We start from the raw sequence: 14,841 nt of genomic DNA, 5'->3' as shown, positions 1-14,841 counted from the left end.
ACACACACACATACACATACACACACACACACACACACACATACACATACACATACACATACACATACACATACACATACACATACATACATACACACTGGACAAGCTGAGTTTTCCTGACAGGGAGGGACTCCATATCTAGGGGTAGGCTTTTGGGAGAGAAGAAAGACCCTATAGGTGGGGGAAGGGATTACCACAAGCCAACCCTTCAGCACCCTCCTGCAAGCTCCAAACACAGAAATGTAGAGTGTACACCATACACACACACACACACACACACACACACACACATCTGCAAGCCAGTATCAAGGAACCGAGCAGAGCACAGACCTAATGATTCGTGATTATTATTTGAAGGGTCCCACTGTTACAGATTTATTTGTCATTTCTTGTAATAACACCGATGGTAATGAATTCATTTGTATTAATGCGAGTGTCGCTCGGGCTTCCACGCAGATTCCGCATTAATTAATGTACCATTAAAACAAAGTGTCGCCCAATTAATATCAAACGGAGGTGAGGCTGCCAGGGTCCTCTTCCTCTGGGTTTCATTTGAAATTCATGGTGTTAGCGCTCCATTTAATGAGAGGCAGCAATTCTATCCCAAGCTCTCCCACTTCCTATGGAACTGGACGGAGTACCAGCTTGGGGACTGGCCTCGGTGACAGAGGGGGGAAGGATGGAAAGGCGTTCTCCTAGAAATGTCACTGAATCTGTTAACTCCAGGTGGGGTCCAAGATGCCTTGGAACTTTCTTCCCTGGTTGACTGCCATGCATGTAGGATTTCTGGGCCTCCAGATTGTTAACAAGGTTAACAAGAACCTGCCCCAGCCCTAAGGTCTTCACAGGCCTCCACTTGCCCAGAACGGCGGGGACAGAGGTTCTACCATCTGGGTCTTTAGAGTACATCTTGGGACAGTTCCTAAGGATAGCCCTGTGAGATGTTCTCACCTTCCAAAGTAAGCTTTTTAGGGGAGAGGGTCTCTTGTCTACCTACAGACAGGTCACAGAACCTTAGTCTGCCAGTCCTTGGCAGTGGTGAAGTTGGCTATTAGACATGGGTCAGGCTAAGCTAGATGATGCAGAATTCTTGTGTCTGCAGGACCCATCCCTAGGGCTTGCAGCAGCCACCAGAAAGCCAAACCTGCAGCCCTTGTGTATTCTGAGGATGGGCCCGGAGAAAGGAGCTGGGTTTTCAGCAAGGGTGCCTGCAAACTGGCAATCAGGAAAAACTCAAGTCAGGGCCTTCTACAGTAGGAAGGACGTAGCTGTACCTTATCCAGGACTACGCTGGGGCCAGGCAGCTCCAGATCTTCAAGGATCTGAGTCAAAGGTCACACCCCTCCATAAGAGGCTAAGAAAAATGAGTGGTTGGGCAAGCCACCTTCCATCCTTGTTAGGACACAGGTAGGGCAAGGCCAGGGAATAAGCTCTTCAGTGAGTGATAACAGCCAGGCCCCCTTTCTTCCCTGGGTCTTAGCTTCCCCAGCCATAGCATGGGCTGCTAAGCTAGGGTCTGCTTCTCTGCCATGGTGCCGCACTGGATTCTTCTAAAAATATATGAGACTGAGGCTGTGGGTGGTTTGACACTGAGATCAGCTGGCCCTAACTGGCACTGAGTATAGACATCTCCTCACGTGTGTTTGTTTTGTTTGGGGGTGTTTTGTTTTGTTTCCCTCAAGACAGGGTCTCATAGAGTCCAGACCGGCTCTTGAACTTGCTATTGTAGCTAAGGATTTCTTTGAACTGCCAATCTTCCTGAATACTGGAATTTCTGATGCCTGGTTTCCAATTTCTCTCTACCTATTGAGTCTTAAACCACCTTCCCATAGTCCCCAAGATCCAGCAAACTCCTTGGTCACCCTTTCCCTGCCTGTCTCAGGACCTCTCGGGATCAGTGGCAAAACAGCCCTCAGCAACCCTGCAGCCAGTGTGAAGCCCTTCTCCTTGCTCTCCCCCACACCCCTCCCACCTCTGACCCTCCCCAGGTATAAGTGCCAGGCTCACACCACCTGAGGGGCTGGTGGCTGTAGCCACAGGAGTGGGAGGGGAACAAGCCACAGCACCCCGTGCCACCCTTGCCCTGCCCCTTCCGGCCTCTGCTGCTTCTTCACCCACCACTTCCTCTGTGTATACTCTGTGCAGGGTCAAGATGGGGAGCACTGGGAGAGGGAGGAGGGAGACTGAGTTCTATTGCTTGAGCTGTCTCCTTATTCAGATCCATTCATTAGCAATAGCTTCCTGAGCTGCAAGGCCCGCCCTGAGGAAATTTACATATTCATTTGTTTAACACAACTCTTCATCTAGGCTGAGCCTTAGACGTGGGAGAAGGATTGGAGGTGGAGCCTGGACTGAGGGCAAGGCAGGGACCACAACCTTTAACTCATCCCCTTTGATTAAGAGCCTCTCTACTTGAAGTGACGGTTTTGCAAAACACTTTATATTGTTTATTGACCTTTGTCTGCACAGATGGCCACCCTTCACCCCATGCCTGCCCCAGGAGGTTGGAGCCTAATCTTTCTTAGACTCACACTGTGCACTGAGTGCATTGCCTGCTGTTTCCTGTAGGGGACAGATCTCCTAATGTGTGCACCTCACTGTTAGGAAACTGGCCCAGAGAGCACGTCTGGCTTCCCCAGAATGTATCAGGTGTGCAGCTGGGTCTCCAACCACAGACTCCCTCATAGCCCCACTTTCTGTATTCTCTTCTATAAGGAAATTTTTAATGATCTCATTTTCTTGTTTTTTTTTTTTTTTTTAAAGTTGGAGAGATAGGAAATGTGTATGGTCAAGGCAGTCTTGTCCCATGTTCTCCAAACATGCCCAGGACACATGGATGAATGAGCCTGGTCCGTCCTAGCAAAGTATCTGCTCCTGATGCTTCCCCCAAAGAACACTGACACGTGTCACTTACCCAGCTGGGACTTTAGAATGGCCTATGTCATTTCCCCGGCGCTCATGACCATCACTGGAGTCACTAGCACTTAGCCAAAATGGCAGCATGGGTCCCAGTTTCCCAAGGTCCCCTTGTCCATCACACTATGCTCCTGGGTACGGGGGATGGTGTCCTGTGGTGATTAAAAGCTTAGGCTGTGGAGTAGCCTGCTGGGGTGTGAGCATTGTCACAAGGGGCTGGGATCCAAAGGAGGGAAGAGCAACTCTGTCTGCTGTCCAGCTACTGTGTGGACTGATATGACACGTTTAGAGGCCTATACAGGAAATCCCCAACAGATGGAAGCTATTACCCCAGATCCACAAAAGCCTGGGGCTGGGGGAACCTTCTAGAAGACGCCACACATCCAGAATCTCTAGACCATCTGTAGCTCTGGCCCCTGGTCTAATCCCTGGACTTGAGGCCATTTGTTAGCAAGACTTCCAAGGCCACAACCTGCCCTGGATTCTTCTTTTGGAATTTTCTGACTTGGTAGGAGGATATGATGATTTTCATAAGAACCTTTGGTCACATTTGGTGTGTTTGTACATGGTATGGGGCAACAGAGAGCCCCAGACCTCACTTGTGATGGTCAGAGGCCCCAGCACGAAACCAAATCCCTAGGAAATCTTGATTCCTGGACCTGTCATTCACCACACAAGCGGCATCCCGGCATCCCGGCATCCGTAGTCTGAACTTCTTATAATCAGGAGTGTCCCTGATGTCTTTCGGGTTTGAGTGTGTCTTTATGGACTTGACCCCTTGAACATTCCTAATGTGGAACTTTGAAATCCAGGAATATTGTGAGCAGTCTGCTGATACCCAGAAAACATGGGCTCTGCGGCCATTTTTAACCCTTTCCATCTCTACTCCAGCTATGCTGAAGGCAGCAGAATTATTATTAATGAGAATTATTATTCTCATTTCCTGGTTGGGAAAATCATAGACTTACTGATGTCCTACGGCCACCAAGGAGGAAATCATGCAGAAGGACATAGGACAGCAACAAGATCAAAATCCAGATGTGCACACAGTTGACTCTAGGTTTTCCCATTCAGAGCCATCTATCATGGATCCCTCTGTTTCCTTGGAAACCAGAACCTGGCTGAGATTGGGGGAAAGGGGGGTCATCCAGCATTCAGTTTCACTAATACCTCATGCCAGGACCACAGGGTAGGAGAATAGAGGCAGATCCCATGGGTCCTGCCATCATTCTCTGTTCCTCCTTTCCAACCCTAAAGAAGACACGGCAAGGCCAATTCTTAGCCAGGAGGCCGTACCGCCTGTGTTGTGAGACAGAGAGTCCTGTGCTACATGAATGTCCAGGTCCCTTCTTTTCTTTTCACATGGGCTTCAGGCAGCTCTCAGGCAATCCTACCAGCTCACTGCCTGGCTGCCTCATGCCTCTCTGTATACCTGCTGGCTATACAGACAGCCCTGGAACATGAGAGCTTGTGGGAAGGACTCTGTCTGTCATTCATTCTTCAGGAAAATCACTTGTTGGTATGGCGTGAGGAAGCTGCCTCAGATTGCCTTCATGGGAAAAAGGTGGGAGCTGGGGCCCTTTCACGCCTGGCTCAGAGGCAAGCTCTGATACACCAATGCTATTGCTGACCAGCCATAGTGTCCAGCATCTGTGGGGTAGTCAGGGCCAAAATGTACCTTACAGAGGAAGAAGTCTCCAGCCAAACATGGATGGGAGAGCTAGAGACCTGGTAGAGCTAAGAACTGGAACCTCTGCAGGGGAGAGGTGGCGCACGCCTTTAATCCCAGCACTCCAGAGGCGGTGGCAGGTGGATTTCTGAGTTCGAGGCCAGCCTGGTCTACAAAGTGAGTTCCAGGACAGCCAGAGCTATACCGAGAAACCCTGTCTCAAAAAACAAACAAACAAACAAACAAACAAACACAAAAAAACCCTGGAACCTCTGAGCAAAGCAGGAGTCTCATGGGATTGCAGGGAAAGACAAGCCTGGAGACAATGCTTGGTCACGATGGTGACATTCAGGGTCTGGAGTCTTGGCATTGGAGATAACTAGCTCTAACGAGATTTTTTTTTTAATATTAATTTAGTCAAAATCATATAAGGATGAGCTTAAATGTCTTCTAGTACAGTGTGTCTTCTAGAACAGCAGGGTCCTGTTCCATTTTCCTCCACTTCAAGACGCCCTCCTCCTCTAATCTCTGGAATTTAACTTCTCAGTTTTAGATCATAGCTTTTTAAATTGTTCGCTTTTAAATATTAGTGAATTTTAACTGCAGGAGAAAGAATTCAGCATCTATCCACTCCTTCCTACTATTTGCCACCACAAACACCAGGACACATGTACAACTACATACATGCACACAAACACATACACAAACACCAACACACACCACTAACATTCCCTAACATTCCCTAAAGCATGATTGCCTTCCTATTAGCTAAAAGAGTATTCAATGTTTAATGTAGTGATAGTGTAAATGTTACTGATAAATGCACCACGTGATATACTGTGCTGACTCTTGTATGTCTTAAAATTTATTCATTTCTCTTATTTGCCTCTTTTGTGTTCCATGAACCTATCACTTATCTTCCCCTAAACAGTCTAGCAAATTGAATAGATATTCCTTTACCTTCTTTCTAGATTGGATCTGTTTGTCTGTTTGTTTGTTTGTTTGTTTGTTTCATGGATATTGGTTTTTGTCTTTCATAGTTTCTATCATCATTTTGATAGAATACATTCTTCAGTTATTTCTAGGAAAAAGGGCTTATGGGGGAATTTTTTAAAGCTTATCTGGAAAAATGTGTTGTGTTTTTTTTTTTTACTCATTGATAGTTTGGCTGGGTATAGAATTGGTTTTCTTCATTCTGTGAACTCCTTTCCTGTTTTGTACCTGTTTAGCCTATAATGTTAAGACTCTGGATGGCAGCTTGACTCCTGTTTGTGGGCTTTTGTTTTCTCCCTAAAGTCTCTGGGGTTTTCCTTCCTCCATATTCATGTTTTGAAACATCTTAGTTTTATGTCATTGTACAGGCCTCCCCCTGAAGGGTTCATGTCCATTGGATCTGGAAGGTTTCCCTGTTACCCCATATGACAAGCTTCCTGATGCTGCCTCTCTGTGAATTCCTGTTAGTTGGGCTTTGGGTTGGATCTAAGCTGTTCCTCTAATGCTTTTACTTTTCTCCACCATGTTTATCTTTGAGTTACTTTGCTTTGGAAATTTTTCTCCATTTCCAACTCTTGTGTTGAATTCCTTTATTTGTCCATTTATTGTCTGTCATACTAGGGATTGAAGTCAAGGCCTCACACAGCCTAAACAAGTTCCTTATGACTTAGTTGCACCCTCAGTCTCTCTTTGCCTCTTCTCATTTTGAGATGTCCAGGCAGGCCTTGAACTTTTGATCTTCCTGCCTCAACCCTCTGAGCTGACCTTTGCTTTCAGCTGGACTCTTCTTCCTCCTAGAATTTCCTACTTCAAAGATGCTCTGTCCTGACTCTGGATTTTCAAGACACAGGTCACTTCTCGTCTCCCTCTACCCCCTCCCTCTTTTTCTCCCTGGATTTTGAAACAGACTTCTGCTATGTAGCCCAGGCTGGTCTCAAACTGGTGGAAAGTCCTACCTCAGCCTCCCAAGTGCTGAAATCCCAGGTGTGTACTACCCTACCAGCTTTCTACTCTCTCTTCATGTATGAGACTGTGTTTCACTTCCTGCCCACTCATAATGAGTGCTTAGGGCATGTGGGGGTGGGGGCTTGTTCACTAGTGGTCTTCAAGATTGGGCAAGACTTCATTGCTGCTTTCAGGGACCCCAGACATGCTACTCCTTGGGCTGGTTTTCTGCATCCTACCTGGATGCCCATCTTCTAGGCTGACTGGCAGGGCTGGTGAACATGAGAGAAGTAGGAAGACGAGACTCAACTCAAGTCCTTGCCCAGATCTGAACCTGGAGTCTAGAGCTCCCTAACAAAGCCTTCCAGCAAAGGAGACTGCAGTCTGCTGCAAGGATTGGAGACCCAACCTTGTTTGGGCCATAAGACCTGGTACCCCTCTTTCCATCCTCAGCCCATACACATCCACTCCTGGGCAGCATGATGTGGTATCCACGGATCCTAGGCTTTTCCAAGCACTGTCTCCTTGCCTCCTAAGGCATCATCTGTTTCTAGTTTCCAGAGCTACATTGGTGTCTCTCATCTGCTGTGGTCTCCTCTCTGTGTTCTGTTTGCCCTTGTGGATTTATGCATGTTTAATTTGCTTATTGTCATCTCGGGGAGGGGCTGGGACCAACACAGAAATAAATGAATGTGTTCATCTCCCTTTTTTGCTGGGAAGCCTCCGATTCTTTAACAATGTTTGTCACATGTCTATAGACAAGAGACTGTCTTAAGGACTGAAAGGGGGCCAAGGCAAATGGCAGAAAGAGATGAGAGTGGAAGTCCAGAGCCACTCCAGCAGGTCACAATCAGAAGCCTGGTAGCTGTTCAGGAAGCTGTTTGTAAATGTCCACACAGTTTCCTGCAAAGACATTCCATGCTGCATAGCAGGGCCCAGAGTTGTATAAATCTTCTAGGGAGGATCTGACCATTGAGGATGCCTGCCCAGAGAGGAGTCTTCCAGCTGCATCAGGTTATACACATGCCATCCCCTGAGAGAGAGAAGAGAATAGCCAAGATAAGAGATGTCATGCCTTGAATTCTCCTAGGTTCCTCCATAGAGATGGACCACAGATGTACACATGTAGGTCAGTGCCCACATAACAGTGCCCTACCTCCACCATAACAGAACCACTTCTGATCTGTACGGGCCAGTGCACATCTCCTTTAGACCCTCTTCCTCCACCTCCATGGTCCCAACAGGTAACAATACATCCTATGATGGCAATAGGAATGCCACAAATGGCTCTGGAGGTGACACACCACCAAGGTACTCCATGGAATACAAAAAGACAGGTGCTTCCCTGGCCCTGAGAGTCTGACTGTTCAACCAGAAGCCTTCTCCTCATTGCCTGAGGAAGTACTGAGTATTCAAGATGCTCTGTTGAGTCTGAAATTCCTTCAGGGTTGAACATGTTCATCTGTCCTGTCTCCTCTAACCTAGACCAGCCTTCCTTAGACTGCATCCTTGTGTAACCTCTTCCCCACTCCTCCATCTTACCCTAGGGATGGTTCCCGGCCTCTAAATACCTCCCATGTTCCAGAAGGGTCTTTTCCCAAGCCACCTGCACCTTGTCAGAACTCCATCTGTCTGGAATTTATTACCAATGCATTTTCTAACAGGCTCTATAATAAGATATTAAAGACTATAGCTGCATCTAGCAAGCGTTCCATAAATATTAATAATGCCTTTAGAGATGGCACCTAAGCAGAGATGGTAGCGGGTTTGGCTGGATTTGGTCAAGGGTACACAATTCATCTAGCTCGGGAGGGTTCCCTGTGATCACAAGAGGTGTGAGCCTTTTCTCTCTCCCATCTGTCTGTCTTTCTACCCTTTTAACATGTCTTGTCTTTTTTTCTTTTTCTTTTTCTTTTTTTTCTTTCTTTCTTTCTTTCTTTCTTTCTTTTTTTTTTTTTTTTTTGAGACAGGGCCTCCTGTAGCCCAGGCTGGTCTTCAACTTCTGAACTCCTTCCTCAACCTCCTCAGTGCCTAGATTACAGATGTGTACTACCACATCTGGATTTTGCTGTGCTGGGAATAGAACTCAGGGCTCTGTGCATGGTAAGCAGGCACCCTACTCAGGGAACTGCATCCCAAGCCAGGTGTTTTCTTACTTCATTCCCTTTGTGTACAACTTTCCCTCCATGGTGTCTCTTTATCCTCCTGGTTTCTGGCCCAACAACTCTGTCCCTGGCTCCTCTAATGCCATCTTCCCTCTGGTTCTCTTTTCCCTTTGGGCCCCAGCTCTGTCTCGTTCCTTGTCCCCAACCCACTCTTCTTTGTGTCTGTCTAGCCTTCTCCCTCATCTTTCTCTCCTTTCTCTTTTCCTCTCCAACCTTCCACCCATTGTCTCCCCTTCCCCCCTTCCCCTCTCCCTGGCAGTGTACAGCTCCCTCCCCCTCCCCCTCCCCCTCCCCCTTCCCCATTACTCTGTTCCAGTGAGCACCCTAAGCCACCTCCAGAGAAGCCCGGAGTGGAATGTAGCTCACCCTGCATGGGAGAAGCGAGCCATTCATCATTATTATTAACGAACAAGATCCCGAGCACGGCAGAACTTTCCCGGAGTCTATTCCCTTGTCACCCCGAGGAGTAGCAACAAGATTTATTTGTCTCAGAATTGCACAGGGTGGCCCATTTACAGCAGGCCCATCACAAGTGATGTGGCGCTTAAATGGGGACTGGAGGAGGCAGAGGCCTGCCCTGCCTGTGACCTATATGGTATGGGCCATTTGCTCAAAGGGACAGCCTGAGGTCTGAAGGGGACGAGGGCTATCTAGCCATCTCTCCAGGTGGACTGTGACAAGTGCCAGATCAGGCTGATGCTTGTTCGCTCTGTCACCTCCCACAGTCGTGCGAATCACCGCAGTGATCTGTGTAGATCTGCATGTTCAAAGGCATGTCCAGGGATAGTTAACAAGATTCTACTGCCAGCATTTACTAGACCGTTCATTCTCGACTTAGTGCTTCTGAGGCGCAGTCTGCCCGGGAGCCGTGGCCTGGTACTTGGCTCTCTGTGCTGACTGTGGGTGCTAACGGGGGAGAACCCCAGCAGGAGAGGTCGAGGAGCCTGTGGCAGTGTCTGAAAATAGGGAGCACATGTCTGATGCGTGTTCTAGGGCTGCCGGATGGGAGTAAAGAGCTAAGACCCAAAGAGCAAGAAGGTGTCCGTCACAAACACCTCTCAAGGCCGGTCCCACATGGCGGCCAAAGGGATGTGTGAGGACCAGTATGGGAAAGACCAGTATCGTCTCCTGCCTCACTTACATGGAAGTTCCCCTCATTTGCCCATGCCCATCCAACCCTAAGTGGACCACAAAGATCTTTCCATTGAAATTCCCTTAGTGAATTGATTTAGTTTCCGAGACCCCCATCTGATTGGCCTGTGTAGGTCAGGTGGTTACTCCTGCACCAATCAAATGCATCCTGGGTCTGATGTTGCCTCTAGAGTGGCCCGGCTTCATCTCTTGGGCAGAGCTGGGCAGGGAGGGTGGTGTAGGAGGCACTTTGGCTTCTGTGGGAGGTTGAGAGAAACCCGTATGAGCCAACGCACCTGGTCTGCTGTCACCCATCAGGAGCCACGGTGAGACCTGGAGCAGAACCTAATACCTCTCTAGCTTCACTTTTCTCACCCGTCAATAAGGGAACTGGCCTGGATCATGCCGAAGCTTCCTTGAAGGCCGTACATCCAGAGTGGTCTGAAGTGAGAACTCGCCTTTTGGATTAGGGACTTCCCTGGCTTCAGACAACCCTGCATCTTGGGTCCCACTTTCTCTGCACAGCTCTGCACCCCTGTGGAGTCTCCTTGGGCATTTTCCCCAGTTTTTGCAGAAACCAAGAACCAATACACAGACAGGTTTTCTATTTGAATTAAAAAGAATTGGAATATGCGCACGCGCGAACACACACACACACACACACACACACACACACAGCGGACCACTTGTGGGAGTTGGCTTTCTCCTTCTATTATGTCAGTCCCAGGAATGAAACTTATGTCACCAGGTATGACAGCAAATGCCTTTATCCACTGAGCCATCTCTCTATCCTTAAGATACCTGTCCAAGTTCATGATGAAATGCATTTATAGACCACCCCCCCTTTAAGTATATGGGGACAGCCTCTCATCTCTCCCTGCCTGTGGTGCTATTTCACTGATAGAATAGCGATGTTAGGCAGCGACCATCTGTTGAGGGTTGTTGCATGCTGCCACGCGCTTGGTCCAGCAAGAAGTACGGCCTTTTATTCACATCTAGCTCAGGTAATTCTTTCTCACACCATCCTTGAGAGGCCATGCCATTAACAGTTCCATTTTACACAAGAGGATGTGGAAGCCAGATGAGGTTGTGGCAGCCATGCCTGCGGTCTCCTGGTAGAATGAGCTGGATTCAGAAGTTGGGGTTCTGACTCAAGGTTCATGCTCTGAGCCTCCAGGGTTCACTGTCTATAGGGACCAGATGCGCCCAGCCCCTGGGAATCTGCTCGTGCTGAGCCTGCAGGTCTGTGTACCCGTCTGTGCGCTCCATGGAGCAGCAGCTGGCGCTGGGCAGCTCCAGCATGTGTGCTGATCCTCCACGGAGTGGAGCGGGACGCCCAGGGCCTGAGATGCAGGAAGTCAGCACTCCTTTCTTTCCAATGCCCGTCTATCCTAAGTTTATGAATGGCTTTTTGCCAGGGCCATTTAAAACCTACCCTGAGTTACGCAGAAATTAAATGGCTTTTCACTGTATGAGACAACCCAAGGTCAGTTACAGATGGGGCTCTTCCGCATCCTCTTCCCCTTCTCCAGTGTTAGCTCGGCCTCACTCTCCACTCCCCAGATCGGAGGTTCAGAGAGCCTGAGAGCCTTTGTCCTAGACCACGAGGCAAGGACAGGTGAAAGGCCATCTGTCTGAGGTCAGGTCTCAGGAGCTGGCATCCGGTGGGGCCATATTGCTGAGTTGTGTGCTGTATGAGGCTGGTGTTTCTAAAGTGTGTCTGGACACATGTGCCCTTCAGAGGGGACAGGGGAGGCTGAGGGGACACGGGGGGAAGTCTGGCTCCATCGGGCCCTGCCTCTGTCTTGCAGCTGTAGATTTGCAGGTGACTGTGATCATCAGGGCTCCACGGGAAGAGATCTTCTTAGGTAGCTCCAATAAAAGTGTGCCTGCAAAGTGGCCACTTTCAAGAGGGTATGGTATTAGTCGCTGTCCAGGGCTGTGACAGAATACCCAAAGGCTGGAGAGACAGAACAAGAGGGCTGGAGAGGGCTAGAGAGATGGCTCGGAGGTTAAGAGGACCCTCTTCCAAAGGTCCTGAGTTCAATTCCCAGCAACCATATGGCGGCTCATAACTATCTATACTGGGATCTGATGCCCTCTTCTGGCATACAGGCAGAATACTGTATATATAATAAATGTGTGCGTGTGTGTGTGTTTTTTTTTAAAGGCTAGATAAATGGCTTCCTACATATACATGAGGACCTGAGTTTTCTCCCCATCAGCAACAATGTAAAGTTAAAAAAAAAAAAAAATAGATGTGGCCTCATGTGACTATAATCCTGGGGCTGGGGAGGCAGAGGCAGGAGGATCGTAGCCAATCTACCTGAAACTATCAGCTCCAGGTTCAGTGAAGGATCGGGTCTTAAAGAATAAAGAGTGATTGAGGAAGGCACTAGTTCCAACCTCTGCCCTTCCTCTCGCGCGCACACACACACATTCGTACACACTGGGACTCAGGTGCACACATCACATCCAAACATGACCACATAGGTAGGCATGTGCAGGTGAAGAGACTGAAGAAAGAGACTGACTTAAAGGAAGGGAAGGTTTATTTGGGTTCACAGCCTAAGAGGGTTCTGCTCATAGCTGCTCGGCCTGTGGTGCCTTAGGACATCATGGAAGGAATCATGGGCTTTGAACTCACTTCGTGGTGGTCAAGAACCAGGGAGAGGGGGAGGGGGCGGGAGGGAGGGAAAGAGGGAGTGATCAGTACCTAACTTCCTCCTAGGCCCCACTTCCTAGAGGCTCTGCTGCCTCCCAGTAGCACCCCAGGCTGTGGAGCAAGCCTTCCACACAGGATCTTTGAGGGACACACACGGAAAATCTAATGGGTGGAAGAAGATAAAGGCTGTTGAAGGACCCGGGTACTGGCCAAGGTGGGATACACTGCCTACTGCAAGGGCTCCTTGAGAAGAGGAGGAAGCCCTCCTCAGAGCCCGCCCAGTGGGTGGGGCTACAGGGTGGGCACTGGAGGGGTGGAGCCTAGTACTCAGGCTTTCTTCCCTCTGAGCTCCAGCCAGCCCCACCCACACTCCTGGTTGGTAATCAGAAAACCCTAAACAAGTTAGTTGAGGTCTGGTGCAAACAGGCTAGGGAGAGCAGGCTATCCTAAGGTACAGAGAGGCAGAGCAGGCTAAACCAGGGTTGGGTGGGGAATGAGGTCGAGGGTATGGGGAGGTGGGGCAGACAGGAAGTGCCCAGCATGGTTTCTTGAGACCTCCCTGTCCCTGACCTCCCTTAGGAGGTCCTGCCTGTAGAGATCTAGCAGATGATCTGATAGGACAACCATAGCTTCTTCCTTCTGGGCACTTACATGCTGGAAAGTTTATATTAGTGAAGCTGTAGGTCTGGCCTCTTTGCACTGACCCAATGAGGTAGTGTTACCTTTAGCATACGGAATGGGGAGGAAGGAACAGAGAGCTTAAGTAACTAACCCAGAGACACACAGTGAGGCTGGGATTCCAACCAATGTTCTGGCCATGCCTGAACGCTGGAAGTTATCCACTCTGGCCCCCAACAGACTTGCTTCTCTTTGAAGGGAAAGAACCTATGTTTCCCAAGAAGCTAGGGTGGGAGCCTGGCAATGGAGGCGCACACCTTTAATCCCAACACTTGGGAGGTAGAGGCAGGCAGATTTCTAAGTTCGAAGCTAAATAAATAAATAAATAAATAAATAAATAAATAAATAAATAAATAAATAGAAAGAAAGAAAGAAAGAAAGACGAGGAGGAGGAGGAAGAAGAAGAGGAAGAAGAGGAAGAAGAAGAAGAAGAAGAAGAAGAAGAAGAAGAAGAAGAAGAAGAAGAAGAAGAAGAAGAAGCAGCTAGGGTGGGGAGAGAGGTGTATTAGAACTGCTGGGTTGGGGCAGTACAAATGGCTCCTCTAGGAAATGCATGAAGGGTAATTGAGGGCCAGCCCTCGTGGGATGTTGTATCCCAGTGCTACTGGGGAGCCGTAAATGGTGAACAGGAGAGGGCTTCCCGTTGCCTGTCTCCCATTCCCATCAGATTACGGGGGATATCCCAGCAGCCCCATACTTGGTGGCCAACAGAGACATGGCCAGCTCACATAGGACCACAGCAACTCAGTGGCTGTGCTCTCTAGAAGCTCTGGTTAGCACAGCACAGCCAATGCCAGGGTGGTAAGGAAGCCTTTGATGTAGCTGTTGGGATCATGTGCCTAGAATCAGCAGTACATGGACCCCAGGCCTCGCTCACTCACCTCCTCGCTATATGGCTTTGGACCAGCTACCCTCTCTGTGCCCCCCCTCCACCTCTCTGCAAAGAGCCTCATCCAAGCGTCTTTTCTCCAACGCGTCCAGAGCCTTCTACCGTGTAGAGAAATCCGCACAGCCAATGATGAGCCGGTGCTGCGGAGATGAGGGTGGACAGGTGGGTGGTGCAGGTAGACATTCAGAATATAGTGCCTGATGCTGCTGAAATGTGCCCTTGTGCTCACAGACGTTTACTGCCTAGCCTGTGTGCCAGACACCATCTGAGGCAGGGCAGACAGGGCCTGTGGAACTACAGGCCGTGAGGGAAGGGTGAGAACTGACCGAGGCGTAGGGACAGGGATGGTGAGTTGCAGAAAGTAGTGTATTAACTGTCAGTTTGCGGCCCTCTTGAGGAATGTGGTAACCCTGTCCCAGCCTCTTGAGGAAATGGCCTTACCCAGCCACCCCGAATCAGAAGGGGACAGATTTGCATATTCATGATAGACCAGAAGAGCAGGCTTCCTGGAAGACTTCTAGGAGGTGGAGGCAGGTGACACTCTGGTGACATGCTGTCAAGACCTGGGGATGGCATGAGGTGCCCCTCCCCTTGGAGCCTCCAAGGCAGCCCCCCCCCAACCCAGGTACACGCCTCCCACTTTTGCCCTTGACCGGTCCCCACAGGCAGCTTCCTAGTCACTCTTCAGGGCAATCTGCTGCAGCTTGGGCAGCCAAGGGGACACTGGACAAAGGAAGCGAATCCACTAAGAAATGGGCTTGGGGACCAGAGGCCCCTCTTCCAGGACTCT

At 49.2% G+C, this 14,841-nt stretch overlaps 1 protein-coding gene across 4 annotated transcripts in view; it reads left to right on the top strand.

Annotated features, from left to right (window-relative positions):
• Window positions 1–14,841, top strand: part of Cdh23 (cadherin related 23) — a 386,464-nt gene that overhangs the window by 137,292 nt on the left and 234,331 nt on the right. The window lies entirely within an intron of this gene.

Source organism: Mus pahari, chromosome 9 (genome assembly GCF_900095145.1).
Source record: "Mus pahari chromosome 9, PAHARI_EIJ_v1.1, whole genome shotgun sequence".
Taxonomy (NCBI): Eukaryota; Metazoa; Chordata; class Mammalia; order Rodentia; family Muridae; genus Mus; species Mus pahari.
The sequence above is the reverse complement of the archived record's forward strand: the minus strand, read 5'-3'. Positions and strand labels throughout refer to the sequence as shown.